Source organism: Haematobia irritans, chromosome 1 (genome assembly GCF_050003625.1).
Source record: "Haematobia irritans isolate KBUSLIRL chromosome 1, ASM5000362v1, whole genome shotgun sequence".
Lineage (NCBI taxonomy): Eukaryota > Metazoa > Arthropoda > Insecta > Diptera > Muscidae > Haematobia > Haematobia irritans.
In genome coordinates, this window is record NC_134397.1 from 117,462,502 (window position 1) to 117,485,599 (window position 23,098).

Here is a 23,098-nt window from a genome sequence, read left to right on the forward strand (position 1 = left end):
TGGTTTCACTGTTTCTTGAGTATGATGTTCCATAATGTTGACAGCTAATTATTCTGAACCATGTGTACACATATCAAGTCTCAATAGAAGTAATTAAAAAATCGATCTTCATTTAAGGATTTTGATACTGATTGCAAGCCAAAGATGAGATTTTTTTTTTTTGAAATAAAGGTATTTTGAGGACACAACCCAAGTTTAAATTTTTCACTCTAACATTTTCTCATATTTTATCACAACAGCGGCCGTCCAAAGACGATGAACCAAATGTGGTATTCAGAAATTGCCAGATAATTGATTATAGGAAGTGGGATTGATCTTAGATTATTTGTTACAAATGATCAAATAAAACCCCAATGAGTACACTCATAAAAATTATTGTCGTGAGGTTAAAGATTTCATGTCTTTAAAATACGAATGGAAATTTTGCTTAGCATATAAGACGCACTTCTCAACTTTTCAATGAAGTCGTATTGTCCTTATAATTAAGTGATTTAACTTAAAAATGGATATAATAATATGAAAGAAAAAATTTTTGGGATAAAGTCAACTTGACTTTCATAATTCAGAATTTTTTTTTTAAATTAATGAAATTGTCTTTAAATTTGTTGTCTTTTTGCATCTTGATTACAAAGCAAAAAATCGTTCAACTATAGGACAAGTTTTTCAAAACTTTATTTTAAAGAGGTTTTTTAATTGAAACATAGCATAATTTCTACCGGAAGTCGAGTCTTAATTTGTAAAATAAAGTTGTCGTTAACTTGTTTTTAAGGGACTTTGATGGCATGTGAAGAAAAAAAGTTAAAAAAACGAAAAATTAAAAATTAAAATTTGCTTCCTAGAAGCAAGTACTTTGTGTACTTGTACCCAAATTTAAAAGAGAATTATGTTTTACGAGTAAAAGTATCCTTACTTCTATTCTCCGCCTCTTTGGCTAGGAATCAATACCAAATTTTTTAAAGTAAAAATCTTTGGAGCCGGGCATGCTTTTTTCAGTGTACTAACTGAGATAATTTGAATTTTCTGGATGTCAAAATTCGGCCAAATAAGACGATAAATAACTGGTAGATAAATTTACATGAACACAGAGAAGTAATACGATCACCTCCTAGAGCACAATGTTATTTTTAAATGGGGAGAAAACAACAATTTTGCCGCAAAAATATTGTTTTTCCGCCAACTATAAAAATTTTTGTCGAAATCAGATACATAATAATAATCAGATACATAATGTCCGAGTTAGTTCACATTGAATTTATGTGTCGGGTCATTGCACTTTTTTCCCACGTTTAGTTCATAAAATGTTTGAAACATACTTGGTGAAAGGAAAATGGAAATTTGGAAATTTTCAAAAATTTTAATACAATTTAACTAAACACTAGAAATTCCTTCTTACTTATTTTTTATATTTTAAATAGTTTTAGTTTAGTTTAGTTGTGTTTTTTTTCGGACACATTTTCGTATAAATGTACAGTGAAAGAAATATTGCAATAAGGGCAACGATTAACCGTCCTTAAAATACGAATGAGAAATTAGCTTAGCATAGAAAATGAATTTCTCAGATATAACATTTTTTTCATTGTCCAAAAATCGATAAATTCTTCAATTAAGCTGCTTAGTCCTTATAATTAGGGGATTCGACTTAAATATGGGTATTTTTACATGAAAGAATTTTTTGTTTTATTTGACATTAATAATTTTGAAAAATCCTTTAAAATTAATTTAAAATTCAAAAATAGGAGATGTTTTTCAATACTCTATTCAACGATCGAGTTTGGATTTGGAAATTTAAGTTTTCATTAAAACGTTTTTAAGAGAATTTTAATTAAAATCAAAAGCAAAACACAAATTTGAAAGAGTATTGTGTCTTAAATGTATTTTCAATTCTCAACATCTTTGGCTTGGGCAATGTAGTTTTGAATTAAGAAAAAATGACAATAAATTTATTTATTTATTTAAAATCATAATAAATTAAAAAAATAAACAGAAAATATAGGTGCTAACAACATAGGTTTTCGACCTGGAAAATGATAAAAAAATTTATTTGAAACAGTCAACTAGCGCATTTTGAAGACTCGTCTAAATGAATTTCATCAGAAGCGTTAAAAATTATATTGCGGATCTCTAGACGTGCTTGAAAAGATAAGTGAGTGGAACCACTTTCACTTTTATTTACAGTAATGGGTTCTAAAAAAAGGTAAATTGAAAAATACGCTAATTTGAAATTTTAATTTAAAGTTGTATTAATTTCCAATTTAACTTTATTTTAGTTCATGCACGTATCATGTTTTGCGAAAGTTTCCTTGATTTTAATAATTGTTTGCGTACCACAGTTAAATGAAGTAAGAAAAGTAAAAATTATACAAACGCTCCAAGTTTTTCCTTCAAACTACGATAGTTTTCTGTTTTCTTTTTATGACCACTTAGTTTTAATCAGATTTTTGTTTATTGTAATGGGCTGTTTTGGTCAATGTATATACATTGCAATTGCAATCAAAATAAAACAAGTTTTTTTAATCTAATTACTATGGAATTGGATCAGATCTCTATATTGGCCTAGATCTAATGTCGTAGATACAATTATATCCCTATGTCCCTATATATCATTGGATCTGATGTTAGATCTCGCCATATAGGGGATTATATATAATTATATCTAATTTTGTCCCATCATATCTGGGTAAATCTCCTTAGGGGGTAGATCCCCCCAATTTTTACACGAGAATTAAAGAAATTACTTTATAAGAAAGGAGAAATTCGCGTCGTTCACACTTAAAGACTTTAAATAACTTCAAACTTCAAACAAATGTTTGAACCTCTTCCAAATAAATTTTAGCCTATATCAAAAGCCGTATTATCTTAAATTCACTATCTTAATTAATTTAAAGATTTTCCTTTAAATCAATAATAATTTTCTTTATAGCAAGGAAAATTTGTTTTACTTCAAAGATACACGACTTAACGACAGAGGTATGCAAATTTTAAATATGAGTATCATACATTTAAGGAAACAGAACTTTTAAAATTAATTTTGAATTTTAAAGAAATTTGACATTAAAATGGCGTAAATATGATTTTCTAAAATTTAAATTAAAACTAGGTCAAATTTTTTTTGCAGTGTAATTTCCTCGATAATGATTACGCGATATCGTCACTCATATTTTAGATAAAACAATATTAAAACTATTACAAGCTATCTATAAATATACGAACTTATTTTTTTTCTTGTTTACAAAGACAAGAGTAAAAAATTCCTTCATATCCTTTGTCACGTAATTTTCTCTCTTCAAATAAGCCTAAGGATTAGTGAGCTTACATCCAATATTGAAAGGGTTAACCCCCGAATTTCGCATTATTTCATTAACCCGTTTCTTTCCTCTAATGACCTCACATAGTTTAGCTTCTGAATAATCATAGGCAGAATCCCATTCTTTGGAAAAGAAAATCCCTGCTTATTTTTATATTTTTAATAAAAAATATTTACAATGCGGTCACAACTCCCACTTTTCGGTAAAAAAAAGGATATGCATATGTTGATATGTGAAAATCTATACGAAATCTTATCATTGGACAATCGTTTACCCCTTCACTAATAATCATACGACAGAGATAGTTGTCTATCGCAAGGGAACTACAAATGATGAGGTCCCAAGTTTCCTCACGTTCAAGCATTTAATGTCTAATACTTGAGGGACTTGGGCAAATCATCCAAACAATGCCTGTCTGTTGTCTGTCAAGTTGTGTGAACATTTGCACCCCTTCCAGGCGACATAGAAAAAGCCTTTGTATTTATCTATGTATGGGTGTGTGTGTGTATGTGAGCAAAGCCAACAAATTTCATACGATATTAAATGGCCATTCTAACAATGCGGTTGTTGTCTTTAGCCCAGTCCTAGTCATCTGGGGGGATTTACTTTTCCACTCTTGGTTTGGCGGGACGAAACATTGCGGTTGAGATAGAACAAACAAACCAACAGAGGAACAACGAACAACAAGCAACAGCAACTAATGTCTTAGATAAAATGCAAAATTTATAATATTGCACAGTTTAAGCGATATAAAACGTAAACTTATGGGTTCGACTGGTACGTGCCATATTTGTTAAGAGTCTCTTGGCGGCGCTAAGATGCGAGAAATATCCATATTAAATATAAAAATGTACACAAACCCTGAGCTGAAATTACTACACACTCGCAATGCCCACACACACACAAATATGGGCCCACTTGTTTCCTCTCAAAGGACACCGACAACCACCAATTGTATTTGTTAACGGCTTAGTGGTTGTGAAAGGAAATGGAGAAGTACACGTGTGTGGGAATTCTAAAGACTCCAAAAATTTCAAATGACATCCAGGCGGGGGATCTGAATTGGTATATATTTTAAACGAAATCCTCACAAACCTATTTTGATTTTCGTTTGGCTTTTGTTTACCAAATATATTTTTTGGAGGCAAAATTTGGATCCTTGGATCATTTCATTGTTGGTTTGTTGGTCTTTGTCTGGTTATTTGTGAGATCTCATTTAATTCCAACTTAAGCTGAAGCACATAGCCTCATCCTCGGTCGGAGTGTCTCATGCATACATTTACGCACTCCTACAAAAACCTAACTAACCTAACTGTCAAAGTCATCATAAATATAATTTCTTTATATCTGTGTATGTGGGTATGCGTTCGTCTGTTTGTGTTTGTATTCTGCGTTCTTCCGAAGCTATACCCACAAATTTTGACAAAACAAAATCTTTACCTTGCTTATACAGAGCCTTCCTTCAACTGCATAAACCCCCTAGATGATGTCGAAATGAGACTCAACCATATTTGAGAAAACATCCCTAAAAGGTAATGCTTATTCACAAATATGGAAGGGCAACTAGGAATTTGCATACATTTTTGTTTTTGGGTGAGCACACTGGCTACAAATTAGAAATTTTAGGCAAATGTGGATTTTTGTTTTTATACCCTGCTCCACACTGTGGAACAAGATATTATAAGTTAGTGCATATGTTTGCAACACCCAGAAGGAGACGAGATAGACACATGGTGTCTTTGGCAAAAATGCTCAGGGTGGGCTCTTGAGTCGATATAGCAATGTCCGTCTGTCCGTGAACACATTTTTGTAATCAAAGTCTAGGTCGCAGTTTTAGTCCAATCGACTCCAAATTTGGCACAAGTATGTGTTTTGGCTCAGAATAGATCCCTATTGATTTTGGAAGAAATCGGTTCAGATTTAAATATAGCTCCCATATATATATTTCGTCCGATATGGACTTATATGGCCCCAGAAGCCAGAGTTTTACCCTAATTTGCTTAAAATTTTGCACAAGAAGAACAATTAGTACTATAGTCAAGTGTGCCAAATTTTATCGGTAATCGGTTCAGATTTAGATATAGCTCCCATATATATCTTTCGCCCGATATGGACTAATACGGTCCCAGAAGCCAGAGTTTTACCCCAATTTGGTTTAAATTGCACAGGGAGTAGAATTAGCATTGTTGCTATGCGTGCCAAATTTGGTTGAAATCGGTTCAGATTTAGATATAGCTCCCATATATATCTGTCGCCCGATTTACACTCATATGACCACAGAGGCAAATTTTTAACTCCGATTTAGTTGAAATTTTGTTCAGGGAGTAGAATAAGCATTGTTGCTATGCGTACCAAATTTGGTTGAAATCGGTTCAGATTTAGATATAGCTCCCATATATATGTTTTTCTGATTTCGACAAAAATGGTCAAAATACCAACATTTTCCTTGTAAAATCGCCACTGCTTAGTGGAAAAGTTGTAAAAATGACTCTAATTTTCCTAAACTTCTAATACATGTATATCGAGCGATAAATCATAAATAAACTTTTTCGAAATTTCCTTAAAATTGCTTCAGATTAAAACGTTCCCATATTTTTTTACTAAAATTGTGTTCCACCCTAGTGCATTAGCCGACTTAAATTTTGAGTCTATAGATTTTGTAGAAGTCTATCAAATTCTGTCCAGATCAAATGATATTTAAATGTATGTATTTGGGACAAACCTTTATATATAGCCCCAACACATTTGACGGATGAGATATGGTATCGAAAATTTAGATCTACAAAGTGGTGCAGGGTATAATATAGTCGGCCCCGCCCGACTTTAGACTTTCCTTACTTGTTAAAATTAGTTTAACGCAAATAAAATTCCTTGCACTCAAAAAAGGTTTAATTAGACCCCAAAATTTTTGACCTTCTCGCAAGGATTTTGGTATTGATTCCGAGCCAAAGATGCGGCTCCTTTAAAATAAAGACATTCAAAGATGCGGCTCCTTTAAAATAAAGACATTCTCTTTTTTGTGATATAATATGTAAGCTATGCACGTACAAACAAATTTCAGTTTAAAAAACTTAATAATTACAGGTACTTCAAGAAAAAAACTGTTTTCTTAATTCAAAAAAAGAAGATGCAAAATCCTCAAAATAACTTATAACCAATATTTGAAGATTTTTTATGTTAAAACTAAAGGTTCAATGTATCAATTAATCTAAAGACGACTTTTTTAAATGAAAACACTTGTCTTTGCTTTAAGGAAAGCTTTCCTTAATTCAAAGACATACGACATTAACGGAGGGACGCAATTTTCCAAAATTTTTGTCCTCAATTTAATGAAAAGAGTTTTAAAGTTTTAATTAAAATTTCACATATTTAAAGAAAATTGTCCATAATATTTCATATTAGGTCAACATTTTTTTCAGTGTGCAATAAGCGAAACTTGTTTGTCTAAAATATAAAATTCATTCACAGCATTACAGAGTGGCTGCTATGTATTGCAACCAGAGATGGTCTGTCGTACACTGTAAATTATTTGACTTACGTTTACGGCGTATTTTACCATACGTCAAAAACGTCGTAAACCTCCATAAAATACTTAGTTTTTGACAACATTGAAAATTAACATGGTTTACAACCATTTATTTCATACTTTTTTGTATGCCTACACGTTGCAGACTTTGAACATCCCACTTTTGCCACGGCAATTTTCACAGTTACAACAATTTGAAAAATCATTGCATTCAGAAGATTCTCTGGAGAAATTTGCAAATTACTTTTGAATTAAAATTTCAAATTATTATAATCAAAAATTCTAAAATTCTTCAATATATCTTAGGATATTAAAAAAATTGTTTGAAATCAAATATTAACATCCTGTAAGTGTTTTTGACATTTACTTCGATTTTTACTTTTTAAGGTCAGGTACTTTGTTAAAACAGTTCAATATAAACATACAGATTATCTCAATTGATGCGCAGTTTCCTGTTCCTCTAGATTTCGGCAAAACTTTACAGTAATATGTTTGTTTTCATTTATAATTTTTATTTCAGGAAAAGTAATTGCGAAAATAAAGTGATTTTCAACTCGAAAACCGAACATAGTACTGACCTGACATTTTCGACATTTACAACTTTTTGACAGTAGAAGACCCAAAATATTGCTACTCGGACCATCTCTGATTGCAACCAACTTTAAGTTAGGTTAGGTTAGATATAGTCACAGCCCATATTGTTTCCAAGCGTACTAAAGCATTTTGATCTAATGCATTCGTGATGGAATTCAAGCGTGATAATATCATTTCTTCATACTTGCTTAAGAAACCCCAAGTGGCTATAGCTAGCGCATTTAAATGTGAATAAATATTTCGTTTCCGCACCATAGATACCGTGATACTGGCAGTGTTGTGCAAAAACACTGAAATAACTCTGAAATAGCCTCATGTCCAGGCTTGTTATCTTAATGTGGCATCCACTGAAATGCCAATTGACTGATCTCGCTCAGAAAGATTTTTTGTCTTCAATGACAGGAATTATAGTATCAATAACCAACCTAATTAGGAAAAATTCGTATTTTGAAGAAAAATTTGAAGTTACAATTTTCTTTGTACTCGTGCAAAAAGGCAATAGGAAACAAGTGAGGACTAAAACCGAAAATTGTGCATTGGCTATACACTGCAGTGGTTAGACCTATAATGCTATATGCTGTTGTAGTCTGGTGGCCGGCACTTCAGCAACCGACAGGTTTAGATAAGTTCAGCGTATGGCGTGCTTGTGTATCTCAGGAGCATTCAGTAAGACAGGAACAGATTCCCTTAATGTCATGCTGCATCTATTGTCTTTAGACATTTTGGCCAAACAGTCAGCAGCAACAACGGCTGCGCAACCGTCGGAAAAATGTACGGCCACAGTTCGGTCCTCAAAATAATGCCAGATGTGCCTAACGTAGTGGATTACACTCTGGCGAAACCACTTTTCGACAAAAAGTTGGAAACTCTAATTCCCAACAGTGAGGTGTGTTGTATACAGACCCCGGGGAATAAAAGATATATAGATTTCTATACTGATGGCTCCAAATTGAATGGACAAGTGGGGTTCTAAAGATCTGGAAATTCGAATAGCGAAAAGATTACCTAATCACTGTAGTGTATTAGCAATAAGAGAGGTGGCGAATTGGCTCAGAAGTAATGTTCCAAAAAATGTTGGCATTAATATATACTCAGACAGTCAACCTGCAATAAAATCCTTGGACTCTGTGTTCCTTAACTCGAAAACGGCCATAGACTGCTGCAAATCTCTCAACGAGATGGCCGAGCAGTACAATATTCACCTAATATCTGTTACAATTTGGATTTTATAATGTCTTTTTGTTTTCATTAAACCTTTGTAAAATATTGCAAGAGTAGAATGAAAGTTCATGAAATGAATGAGACAGAATCGAAAAGGACCAGTTTAATACATAACCGGAGGCACTATATGCTGTTAGCTGCGGCCTTTGCTCGCCGGAAGTAGATTCTTTTTCGCTTCAATCCTTTTACAATTAAATCAAAGTGTCTGGTAATATTAATGGTTCATTTAAAAAATGAACATAAAACACTTGACAGTTAAAAATTTTGTTCTATATATAAGGAAAAACGTACGGACATTCTCTATCCTATTTTTAGAGCCCAGATTTAAAAATAGTTGGCTTCCTATGAAAATGTCTTTATTTTAATGAAGCCGCATCTTTGTCTCGAAATCAACATCAAAATCGTTAGGGGAAGGTTAGTTAAATTCGAGGGAATATATTTCTGTAAATATTTCACGCCACTGATGGGTTTCTTCTGATTTCTGCTACATGAAATACTAACCTGTTGCAAGAAGTGACAAGTTCCATCAATCTGAAATAAATAATAAACAAATGTCCTCTTTAGATGTATCACTAACGATATGGTCAATAATAAAATAAAACAGTGAGGTAAAATTTATGAAATCAAAAATAATTTTTCAAATGGACTTGGATATAATCCCTGCAAAAAGTTGCTCTAAAGGTACAACTTTAAAAGCACTTCCAAACATGTCCTCCCAAAGATATTCGTTACTTGAACTAAACAGGAAGTTATTTTAATTTAATTTTTTATAACTCGGGTTTTTCATATTTTTAATGGGAAATTTTAACTTTTTCCTTTCAAATAAGCTATAAACAGAGTAAGGGTTAATAAAATGGTACAAATTATTTAAATTTTGTCGAAAAATGCTGAATCCATTCCCGAAAAATTGCAAATTTTTAAAAATATAAACGTTACAGACAAATGGAGCACATCTAAGAAGTGATGCAAATTCAATGCAACGGCTGTCGAAACGGTGGAAATCCGTCTTACCACAAGTCGAAAAAAAATTGACGGTTTTGTATCAATTTTGCACCACTTCCATATCCAAAAACGACAGTTTCACTACTTTTTTGGCGACGTTTTGTTTGCTGGGATGGTAACGTTCGATCTTAAATTCTAAAAACTAAATTTCAAACATATATTTTGATATTTGCTTTTTTATATATCCCGAACGAGCACTGACTGGATTGAAAATCGAAATATTTGATTACCCAGTAAAAAAGCGTAGTCCAGTAAAAAGCAATGAAAATGTTCTTTTTGGATCTGAAAGTGGTACCAAATTAGTACTTTGCCTTTTATTTAAAAAAAAAGTACGTAAACATTAAAAACATAAAAATTTTCTTAAATTTTTCAACGTTTTTAGAAAATTATACTTGCAAATATTTTATCACAATTTCCATGTCTGCCACGAAATGTCCATTATTTCATTTTTCTCTACTGTTTTGTACACAAAAACCTCGGAAATTTTAAATTTAATACATAAACTGCGTAAAACAAATGATAAAAGAACTTTTTGTGAAGTGAAAATTAAATCCATCTGAAAGAAATCCTGTCTGGATGTGCATTAAAAGTAGTGACTTCCAATTTTCAGTTTTTTTGTGGGTGTTTAGAACTCTATTGGACACATGTATGAAGTTATCAGTAAATTCTATGGCTCATTTCAGAAATCAAATATTTCATGTTTAAAACTGTAAACTTCAATCTAGAAAATCTCATGCAATCATTACTCTAAATTGAGTCAGTGTAATAAACCCCGAAAAAAAACGAAATGGTAAACAATAAAATCAACACATTTTGTTCAAATCTTTATCCATGTAATCTTACGAAGGAAACGTGACAATATTGGAAAATGATTTTGAATCGAAAGCGCAGCATTCAACCATCCTTGGCATAACGTGTCAATGCCTTTTACATCAAATGCTCCCTCACAGCAATTGCATTTTATCACAATTTTTGATCTTTTTAAGCTTAACTAAGAAAAAAAAAATAACATTCCATCGATTCTTCTCCACCAGCTTCACCAATAGTGCCCACTAAAGGCAAAGAGCAATTTCATTGTTCCCAACGTTTTCACATTCCATTTTTCTATCTTTAGTGGTGCAACTTTACAACTAAGGACAATTAACAGAAGTATGGCAAAAAAATTGTGGCTGGAATTGTTCTTCATTTATTCGTTGGCTTGCAAGTTCATTGGATGGTTGATTGGTTGGATGCTTTCATTACGGTGAGCTCCATGGGAATGGAAATTAGATGTGTCTTTATTACCAGCAAATCTTCATCTAGGTCTGGATGATTACTCGGGCGATTATCAAGCGTCTGGTGTTCAAAAATTCAATGGTAATTTTTTTCTCCTGTTTTGTTTTTTTGCTCTTCCACACCATAGAGATGCTACTAGCGATCCTTCGTATGCCTGTGATGAGAAGGTTTCATTTCAAATGTAAATTAAAATCTTGTTGAGTTGCTGCTTCCTAACTTTCACAAGTTTCTTTTTAGAAAAAAAAATAAAATTAGAAACTAAATGTGGAGTCTATGCGCATTATTTGCTAGAATTTTACCATACAAAGGGTCGACACGCCATTATGCTTTCATTGCCTTTTTCTCCCCGCTGTCCTTCGTTGGAATAATAAGAATTTTAGGAGAGTGTATTCTTTTTTATTGTCCGTGTGTTGGTTTAGTATCTACTGGCAGAAAGTCTGTTTTTTGAATGGTTTGCATGGATGCCCTTAATGGCTGTTTTGGTGTCTGATGACTTTGTACAAAATTACTTCAGGGATAAGAGAATAAATGAAAGAAATTCTGAGCAGCTTTAATTCTCATTTAATTTGGGAAACTGTTCGAATTCTAATTCTTTTTTGTGTGTTCTCCTCCAAAATAATGGGAAATATTTTTTGTTGTAAGTTAGCAGTTTACAAGTATTGATATCGAATTTCCCAATGCAAAATCTTAAAATTTAATATTTGTGTATCCCTAGATTGGGTTAGGTATAGTGGCCGACCATTATTTTAGGTTCGCATAGACCATAAAGACCATTGTCATTCTACAAATGATGAACTTCTCTCCTATCAATGGGTTCTGCTCGATTCTACACCGAAGGAATAGTTTTCTTTTCCGAGGAACGACATTTTAGACAAGCAAAGATTTCTTATGACGCTATAAAATTTACTTTAAAATTATATATAAAAAAAGTTTAGAGATATTCCTTGAATCGCTTGTCATAAATTTCGTTCCGGAGGAAATAATATTTTCTTTGGAAGTCATTACTTTTAGAGTACAAAAATTTTCACTTCACTAGAAATTCTTTGGAAATTATTCATAAAAATTCTATGTTTGCAATTTTCGCAATAAATTTAATTTTCTATAAAACAGTATAAAAACAAAACCAAAATAATGAAACGTTATGTCCGTCCTATGACAAACCCCTGTCAAATTCATTACCTCTGATCCAATTTTGCACCACTTCTGGACCCAAAAAAAAAAAACATTTGCATTGTTTTTTTGTCTATACATTTTTTCTGGATATGTTTTGTCCAATAAGAAGGGGCTTTTTTATAGCCAAGTCCGAATGGCGTTTCACGTTGCGGTGAAACTATTTAGAGATGCTTTGAAATACTCAGAAATGTCGCCTGCATTATCCCTTAATTCTTTATGGATTTTCATTATTTTAATAAATTGATATTTAAAGTAAAGTAATAGTAAAGGATAGCTGATATACAGCAAAGCAATGAAGTAGAGCGCTATATTTCTTTTCAATTTGATTGAATTTTGGCCCATTCCTGGCCGCCGTCTTGAGATAATAGAAGCTTTGGTATTTTTTAGGGCCAAACTTATTCTTCTAAAGACTTCAGGAGCAAAAGTCCAACGGATTAAGATCGGAAGATTTTGATGGCCATAAAATGAGGAAACATCTTTTTAAGGCATCCTTGGTGGATACGGGCAGAGTGCGATGGACCTGAGTCCTGTTGGAATGTCCATGGTCTAAGGCCGAAATGTGTGTCTGTCCGGTGCTTCAATACTGTCCTTAGAACATTTCCCGATAATATTCGGCATTTATTTCGACCCCATGACTCACGGAAATTGTTTTGCTGATGACAATGGCGTTAGTGTGCATGAGAGTGATAAGCCAACCAAATCTAGTGCGTGAGCGTGGGTCACAAACATAACCTCTTTGTGAGTGTGCGTGAGTAACGAATTTAGGAAACCTAGGATCACGAAAATAATATCTTTCACGAATATAATGACACATACGAATTGAATTCAACACAATTTTAGTGACAACTAAGATGTTTAATAACGCTTTCGATTTTAGTAATGCCAATGTTTTCAGTCAGGTCCATGAGGTAAATTACTCAAATAAGTATTCCTGAATCACGATATTTCTGATCATAACTGTGCGTGAGTGGTACCAAAAATATGAATGTTCGTGAGTAGGATTTTTCCGTCGTGATGGTGCGTGAGTAAGGTATTACTCAAATCAGTGTTGCCAGGTTGGGGGTTAGGTTAGGTGAACTTCTCTCTTATCACTGAGTGCTGCCCGATTCTATGTTAAGCTCAATGACAATTGACCTCCTTTTTATAGCCGAGTCCGAACGGCGTTCTACATTGCAGTGAAAGCACTTAGAGAAGCTTTGAAACCCTCAGAAATGTCACCAGCATTACTGAGGTGGGATAATCCACCGCTGAAAAACTTGTTGGTGTTCGGTTGAAGCAGGAATCGAATCCACGACCTTGTGTATGCAAGGCGGGCATGCCAACCATTGGCTCAGGTTGGGGGTTCCTCTCCCCAAATGTAGGGGGTTTTTCATGCTTGGGGCAATTTTTAGGGATAAAAAATAGTTTACACCTTATAAACGTGAACAATTCACAATAAAATTCGGAGCAATCTGCCATGTACTTGGAGAAAAAAAGATGTAGGAGTCAGCCCCATTTTCCTAAATATAAACAAGTGTGCATTAGCATTATTTTCGCTACGCTCTTCAAATTCTAAAAACAAATTTAAAAAATCGTTTGTCTACTTCAACCGCTGGGAGCGGTTTAAGAGTTAAATATTCCTTAACCCATTACCGCCCTCTGTCCCCATATGAGGACACCTCTTTCAAGACAAACAAATTTGAGCTACCCGTTATTTTTGTAATTTTAAATATACGCATGACAGCTTTATTCTGCTTCTGATCTGTAAACAAAGACACTTCGTCGCATTTGAAAAAAAAGTGTCATATTCAGTGCGTTATATTCTTGCTATTTTAGGATTATTCGGAGCTTTCGTAAAATACTTTCTATAGTTTTATGTGTACCAAATGATCTAAAATCTATAATAATATCTCGTTTATGTGCAGATAACTGTTAAGTTTATTGTAATAAAAAGTTTAAAATTGTACTACCACACTCTCAAAAAATCGCTTCTGTAACATATACCCCAAACACATTTTGCTTCAAGCATATATATTTTCAGGATTGGTCCAAACATTATATATTATTTCACCTTAGGGCGTACACTGGTAGAAAAAAAATTAATGAAATTTTCTTTGTGTGGATAAATTTTTAAGGCGCCAATTGGTTACTTCCATTATTTTACTTGCAGCATACTCTCTAGGTCTCCCTTTCTAAACACATATATGTTTATAGGCTATTTCCAAATTAATATATGTTTGTATTTAAGCATATAATATTTACAAACATTGTATATCCAAAAATAATATGTTCTAACATATTAACATATATGTCCCAAACATGTTATGCTAGTTTATGAACATTATATGTTTGCACTCAAAAATATTGTGTTAAAAAATGTGTGTTCCAAACATATAATTTTTTCACCCAAACATATGAAAAACAGTCTTTTTCGTCCGTGCTGGTATTGCAGATTTTTGGAGAATTTCATACGTAAATTGCCCAATGTCCCCAAATGGAGACACCCTTTTTTTCTAAAAAGTGTCATTTTTTTATTTAAATCCTTTTATTTAGTCGTTACTGAGTTTATGCACTTCCCAGCAAAAAAAAATTTGGAAGCTCTTCTAAAATCACAACTTTAAAAGCACTTCCAAAAGTGTTCTCTATTTTAATTACATACACTCAAAAAAAAGTGAACTCTCTATTTCACTAAAGCCAATTTAACTTTATTTTAGTTCATGGAATTATTATGTTTGGAGAAAGTTTCCTTTACTCTAATAATTTTTTGTTTACTTTAGTTAAATTAACTAAAACCGAGGGAAAAAATAAACTCAAATGAAGCATAATGATTAACTAAATTCGTACCTTCCACAAAATAGTTCAGAATTTCTTAAAATTTGTAAATTTTACCAAAAATGCGTCCATCATGAACTTCGTATATCACTAAAGACATTCTTGCAATTTTGAAATCCAAGTTTTTCCTTCAAACTACAAAATTTTCTTTAACAAATGAAAAAACTTATTTATGTCTAATAAATTTTCTTGAATTTTTCGAAAAATATTTACTTATTTTTATGACATCGGCGTGATGCCAACGTTTGTAATACTGTTTAGTTAAAATTTTCTACAAATAATCAAAATTTTCTAAAATTAACCGAAACTTTTCTTCCTGGTGGGTTCACTGTTTTTTCAGTGTAGGAAGTTCTTTTAATTAAATTTTTTACAACTCGCTTTTTTCATATTTTTAATGAGTTACTTGTATTAACTTGTTTTGATTCAAATTGGTTAAAAACAAAGTAAGAATTAATAAAATGGTACAAACTATTTAAATTTTGTCGAACAAAATGCAAAATCCATTTTAGAAAAATTTCGAATTTCTGAAAATGTTTGATGTCAATCGTTTCAGAAAAGCATTAAAAGTCATAAAAAATTATAAAAAATAATTATTATTTTCTTTGTCAAAATGTTACAAAATTTTTTAATTCGCATCACAACACTGAATACGGATTACTCCTTAAGAAGTGATGCACATTCAGTGCAACGGCTGTTGAAATGGTGGACATCCGTCCTATGACAAGCACATGTTAAATTCATCGCTTCTGCGCCAATTGTGCACCACTTTCGGATCCAAAAAGAACATTTTCACTATTTTGTGGCGAAGCTTTTTTGCTGGGTTGTAATAATTTGTACACTGCTACTGCAGAGAATTTAGAATTTTTTTTATTCTTTCGGCGAATAATAAATGCATTTTATATTTATTTTCCATTTTATAAACCGAATTGTTTTTACGTAATTTGATTTCAAAACATTTATACATTGAATTATTTTGTTTTACCTTCTTTTTAAATTGATATATGTACTTATTGTATTTTTGAAGTGTATAATTTCAGGAGTTTTTTTTACAAAATTTGGAAACCCATTTTGTACTTAATTTCGTAACATTTTTTGGGGGGTTTGAAAAAAATTATACCAATTTGGGTTTGTTATTTAATATTTGGGAGAAGGTTCAAAAACAACCTGGCAACACTGACTCACATGCACAACTCTACGCAAGAATTCTGATGGCCAATCTACGGTGTACATTTCAACTGACCCCTTTGGCACGTAAACCCGATCGATATTTGGAAGACTTTCTCATCGAAGAAACCCACATTCGGCCACTTGGACACTCTCGTGCTAGCGAATCAACTCCTTGGCTATTTTAAATCTAACTTTATTGTGCATCCGTGAGCTCTTGCACTTTATGGAACTTCAACGGCTTTAGTACAAACTCATTTTTGCATCCACTGCGGCTTTCGATCAAAACTGGCCTTCATAATTCGGATCATTTCTGCTGTTTTACCACTGGAATTAAATCTGTTAGAAATTATAAAAATCTAAAGGTGGTTGCAATACATATCAGCCACACTGTTAAGTGTATTTTGTCCTACTGTGGATTTGAGATGTGTTTGAAAAATATAAAATTTTGTCGAATTTTTTGCCATCGATTAAATGAAATTTCGGCAGGCCCCTATAATATAATCGAACTTAAAAGTCGGTAAAAAATGTTCAAGTTAATTTTGTGGTGGTCTCTAGCACAATGTTAATTCACGATAGATATCAAACACCTGAGTCAGTCCTTTTGTTTTGAAAATTATCATGGCCCAATCCAAAATGCAATATTATTTGTTACTACAAAAACAATATAATCCACAAAATATATATTTTTTTGTCAATAGTTTCTTGGAAAACTCAACTGAACGTTATACGCAGTAAGAAAAATCTCATCAAATCCATGGTAATAAAATATTAAAATTATATGGCCATTTTCATTTCATGCATATTAATATACACGTATGGAGGGGTTTTCGGGACTCTGACATAAACACAAATAAACTCTCTCCCACCCATTGCAAACAAGGACTATAAATTTCTCAAGTTGAGTTTTGTTTTTTTTTTTTTGTTTTTGGTTTGGCCCCTTCCCAGTCATTGTCGTTAGAGTCCCTCTCCTCATCCCTTGGCCTGTAGAAATAGAGCACACTAGTTTTACACCCTGTTATCGAAAACCATAACTTATTAAAGTTAATGTTCATATTTAGAATTTTCATTCGTTTCAGATGCTGCCAAATACAAAAGCCAAAGCAACCTATGGCAAAAGTTGGCTGGGGCACCCAAACCAACCACCCACCCACCCACCGACCAAGAAGCCATTGCTAGCGTTATTCATGGCTTGAGGACTTCTGTTACGTCTACGTTTTTTCACAGTTAATCAAGAAACCAAAACCACGTTTCACAAGGCTGGAGCACATGGTAAAAACCCAAATCGATGAAGGAATCACTGGCACTGGTAAAACGAGAATCATAGTAAACTGTGGTACGTGCGCAACAGCATTTCCCAGCCACTGTCAAGTGAAGGAGGATAAAAATGAAACTACCGAAGAAATGGAAATGCTTCTGGGTAAGTATAGCGCGTTATGGTGGCTACACCTGACAAGTTAAGGCACAACCGGCACAATCATTTCATTTTGGGTAAACAACCCCCAATATCACCATCATCACAGGACGACAAATGTGGACGAGCCTGGCAGGCGAACAAAGAGGCAAAGAGCCAGGCAAATAAGTGAGCGAGCATTGACGTCCATGACAGCCATAGTAGTCATAAGCTTTTGTTTTTATGTGTGGAACAAGTGGTTAAATTATCGTCTCAATGTTGTCAAATACAAATAACTTTTTAAGGAGCTTCAGTTTCAGTTCTCAAACAAAATAATAACAACAAAAGCAATAGCAGTAGCAGAAACACTAACAGACACACCATGATATACAGTGAGGCGAAATATGAAAAATTAAGCAGAGTTAGAAAATACTTCATAGAAGAACATTCGGTAGCAAATTTTAAAACGAGCCTAAAGTAATTATTTTTGTTTTATATATAAAAATAATAAAAAAAGACTTGACAAAAATTTGTGAGGTTTTTCCTCCGAAAAAATAATTTACAGAGAAATTCATTTCCTTATTCTGGTATTACATTTGCACTAAGCCAGAAATTTCGTTGTTAAGCTTCAAAATCTGCGCCCAGTTTGAACAACTATAATAAAAAATTAAACTTTGGAATGGAGGTCAACTTGCCTTTAATAATTCAGAAAAATTCTTCAAAATTAATGAAAGCTTATTATAAATTAATGAAAAATTTAAATTTGTAGACTTTTTGTGTTCAAAAATAGGAGATGTCTTCCAAGACTTAATTTAAAACAAGTAAGTAAAGTCTAAAGTCGGGCGGGGCCGACTATATTATACCCTTCACCACTATGTAGACCAACATTTGTGTTACCATCTCAAGTACTTCAAATCTGCTGGGAGCTATATAAAGGTTTGCATTTCCAGATAAAATACTTATAATGGAGACAATTTTTTGTACTTCTACAAAATCTCTAGAATTAAAATTGAAATCGGCTAACGCCCTGGAATGAAACACAATGTTAGTAAAAAATATGGGAAATATGAAGCGAGAGAAATTTTAATGCAATTGTACAAAAGAGCATTTATGATTTATCACGCGATACTATATATATGTATTCGATACGATACGAATACATATTCGAGATATAGGACATTCTGAGTAACATTTACAATTTGGCGACTTGGAGCCTTATTTAAACTCAACCGTTCTGTGGAAAGTCTGGCATTACAGTGTGTAGGATATGACAAAGATATGGGGAAATCATCACAGAATTTTGTGTAAAGTGTGGGAATTTGGCTTTATTTGTATAAACCGGAAGAACGTATATATGGAGGCTTTATCTAAAACTGAACCAAATTAGAATAAACTTGACACACTTAAATATAATATTAAATATATTCTCTGTGGAAACTATCCAGACAATTGGAGGAAAATCCCATTGAAAATGGATCTAAAATATGAACAAGTCTACCATATTTCCCCAACTCTGGTGTACGTATATATGGGAGCTATATATAATCTGAACCGATTTTGACTAAATTTGAACTGAATAGTTAGAATAATAATTTTGCAATCTCTGCAAAATTTCACGTAAATGGGAGTACATCTTTGGCCCCCGTGGTTATATGAGTGTAAATCGGGCGAAAGATATATACGGGAGATATATCTAAATCTAAACCATTTTCAACCAAATTTGGCACACTCACTTATACTAGTAAACGTACTCCTTGTGCAAAATTTGAAGCAAGTCAGGGCAAAACTCTGGCTTTTGAGGCCATATATGTCCAAATCGGACGAAAGATATATATGGGAGCTATATCTAAATCTGAACCGATTTCAATTGAATTTACCAAGCATTGGTAGAATGTCAATTCTACTCTCTATGGAAAATTTCACGAAAATCGGTAGTAAACTTTGGCCTCTGTGGTCATATGAGTCTAAATCGGACGAAAGATATATATGAAAGCTATATCTAAATCTGAACCGATTTGGCTGATATTTTGCAAGTTTTTCGAGACTCATAAAAAATTCGGATGTACTGAATTTGAAGAACATCGGTTGATAAACACGCCAATTATAACCATATCGGGTATAAATATATATGGCAGCTATATCTAAATCTGAACCGATTTTTTTCAAAATTAATAGCGATTGTCTTTGTACCAAAAAACGACTCTATGCCAAATTTGAGGACGATCGGACTTAAACTGCTACCTGTATTTTGCGCACAAAAATACATGGACAGACAGACGGACAGTCAGACAGACAGACAGACGGACATCGCTAAATCGACTCAGAATTTATTTCTAAGACGATTGGTATACTAAACGATGGGTCTCAAACTTTTCCTTCTTGGCGTTACATACAAATGCACAAACTTATTATACCCTGTACCACAGTAGTGGTGAAGGTTATAAATATTTGTTTACTTGAAAGATAGCAACATTTTTACATAAATTCGAATCTATACTTAGAAATTTAAGTTGTCGCTAATATATGCTAATAAAATACTTTAATACCACATAAAGTAACAAGTATATACAGCAGTAAGTTCGGCCGGACCGAATCTTAAATATCCACAACCATAAATCAAATATAATAGATTCCTTTGAATATTATTCGTCGTAGCGGGTTACAGACAAATATTCTCCCAAGCAGATCAGTTCAACAAGTACGCTTTCCAAGATACATTTACAAATTCTACCTATGAAGACTAGATCAGATTCTGGATTAACAAGAATCGTTTTTGTTTGAGTTTTAGAGGAATCAAGAAAATGATTAAATAACGCCTTGATCTAAAATCTGTAGATTTTTATGGTCCCAAAATACTTCTAGATTTAAAATTTCAGGCAAATTGGATAAAAACTATGATTTCTATAAGCCCAAGACCCCAAATCGGTTTATATGGGAGCTATATCAAAACCTGGACCAATATAGCACATCTTCAAACTTGGCCTGCGTGCAGACAAAAGACGAACCTGTGCCAGGCCGATAGCGCTTGATTGCAACAGACAGACAGACGGCCAGATGGACATCCTTATATCGTCTTAGAATTTCTCCCTGATCAAGAGTATATATACCCTATATAATGGGAAATCGATATTTCGATGTGTTACAAACGGAATGACAAACTTATTATACCCCTATCACCATCCTAAGGTGGTGGGTACAAAAAGCAGAAAAAAAAACGAATTAATTCAAATTTGCTTAATTAAATTTCGTAGTTCACAATATTTGCGTAAAATTTTTATCTTTTCATTTCGACTGCGATCCACCGTGGTGCAATGGTTAGCATGCCCCCCTTGTATGCACACCAAAAAAAAAGTTTCTCTAAAGTGGTTTCACTGCAATGTGGAACGCCATTCGGACTCGACTATAAAAAGAAGGGTCCCTTGTCATTGAGCTTAACATAGAATCGGGCAGCTCTCAGTGATAAGCGAGAAGTTCACCACTGTGGTATCACAATGGACTGAATAGTCTAAGTGCGCCTGAAATATCGGGCTGCCACTATACCTAACCTAACGCAAAAAGAGAATGAACATTTCATAAATGGGATCTTTATCCTAATTTCAATCCCATGGAGCCTATATTTAGAGTTAGGTTAGGTGGCAGCCCGATGTATCAGGCTCACTTAGACTATTCAGTCCATTGTCATACCACATTGCTGAACTTCTCTCTTATCACTGAGTGCTGCCCGATTCCATATTAAGCTCAATGACAAGGGACTTCCTTTTTATAGCCGAGTTCCACATTGCAGTGACTTAGAGAAGCTTTGAAACCCTCAGAAATGTCACCAGCATTACTGAGGTGGGATAATCCACCGCTGAAAAACTTTTTGGTGTTCGGTCGAAGCTGGAATCGAACCCACGACCTTGTGTATGCAAGGCGGGCATGCTAACCATTGCACCACGGTGGCTCCCTATATATTTAGAGTTACACACAAAAATTAATTGATTCAATTAATTTTTTAATTGAAATGTTTTCAATCACGAAAATGATAGATTTTATAGATTTTAATTGGACATAAAAAAATACCTGACTAATTGATTTTATTACCAAATTTAAATACATTTTTTAATTGATTCAATTAAAAATTTAATTGATGTTGATTGTAAAAGCCGTTTTATTTTTATAATTAAAAACAAAACTATTTTCAATTACTTTCTTAACTAACTTACCCCCATTGTCATGAACTTCCGTTAGTGCTACACTGAAAAAAATATTGACCTAATATGGAAGATTATGCAACTTACATTTTAGGACTCGAGATTGTTAAGGACAAATTTTTTTAAAACAATGATATTTTAATTAAAAGAAAGTTTATAATCCTTGCTTCAAAATTTTTTTTCATTAAATTTAGGACACAAATCTTGAAATTTTGAGTCTCTCTGCTGAAGTTGTAAATCTTTGAAGTGCCATAAAATAAAGAAAAACATTTTTAATTTAAAGAAATCGTCTTTAACTCAACTGACATATTGAATTTTTAAATTTAAGATAAAAACGCTTCAAATATAGGCCAAGACTTATTTTAAGGATTTGCATCTTTGGTTTAATTTTTTTTTTTCACCATTAAGAAAACTGTTTTTATTTTGAAGTACCTTGCATAATTTGGATTTTTAAATTGGAATTTGTTTGTACATAAATACCTTTATTAATATATCGCAAAAAGAGAATAAAAATTCGATGAATGAATTCTGTATCCAATTTTAATTTTATTGATCCTAGATTTAAAGCCAGGTAGGTCCGTAAAAAATGTCTTTATTTTAACAAAGCTGCATCTTTGGCCCGGAATCAATACCAAAATCCTTAAGGGAAGGTCAAAATCTTTGAATCTAAGTAAACATTTTTTTTTGAGTGTACGTTAGCAAACGAACTTTTAAACCTTTTTATAGACTTATCTGTCATCATGCCTATATATTCCATATGTCTGTTAGGAACTCCTGCAAATTTTTCAGTTAAAGTTAACCGGAGGAAAGATATTTGCAATTTACTTTCTATTAACTGGCAATTAAAGCCTAACGGAGCTACATGAAAATGACCATTAGTGTTTTTAGTTTGATTAAAAATTGATTATTTGGAAAAAATTTTTGATAAAAAAATCGATTAAAAAACCAATTGATCCAATTAAAAAATTATTTGATACTGGTAATAGACTTTTTGCTGGGTTAACTTATATTCTGCTTTACAAACTCGCAAAATGCAAACTTTTCATCTCTCTAATAAATCAAACTACAAAAAGCAATAATTGGAAATTTGAAGACATTGTTTTTAAAATTCTTCATAAAACCTAATTTTAAAGAAACTTATATATTTTATTTATTTATTTATATTTTTATTTATATTTTGTAGAATAAAATAGGGGGTATAATTTACACAAAAATCTATAAAATCGGTGGGTTCAATTTCGTTTTTTATTTAATTAACTAATTTATTTATTATTATTTTTGTTCATGTAATTATTTAAAGGCAATGCCATTTAGTTTGTTTAATTTATTGTTGATTCACTTTTTTTGCCAGCAAAAACTTGGTAACTTGCTGGGTTAGTTGATTTTTTTATATTTTTACTTTTTTATACACAGAAAAAAAATTCACGAAAATGTTTCCAAA

The 23,098-nt window shown here is 32.7% G+C and overlaps 1 long non-coding RNA gene across 1 annotated transcript in view; it reads right to left on the reverse strand.

The window, feature by feature from the left end:
- The window catches only part of LOC142241568 (uncharacterized), a 337,909-nt gene that overhangs the window by 287,865 nt on the left and 26,946 nt on the right, over window positions 1-23,098 (reverse strand). Inside the window, exon 2 of the long non-coding RNA XR_012723699.1 lies at window positions 9,148-9,177. This is a non-coding gene — a long non-coding RNA (uncharacterized LOC142241568). The remainder of the gene's footprint in view (window positions 1-9,147; window positions 9,178-23,098) is intronic.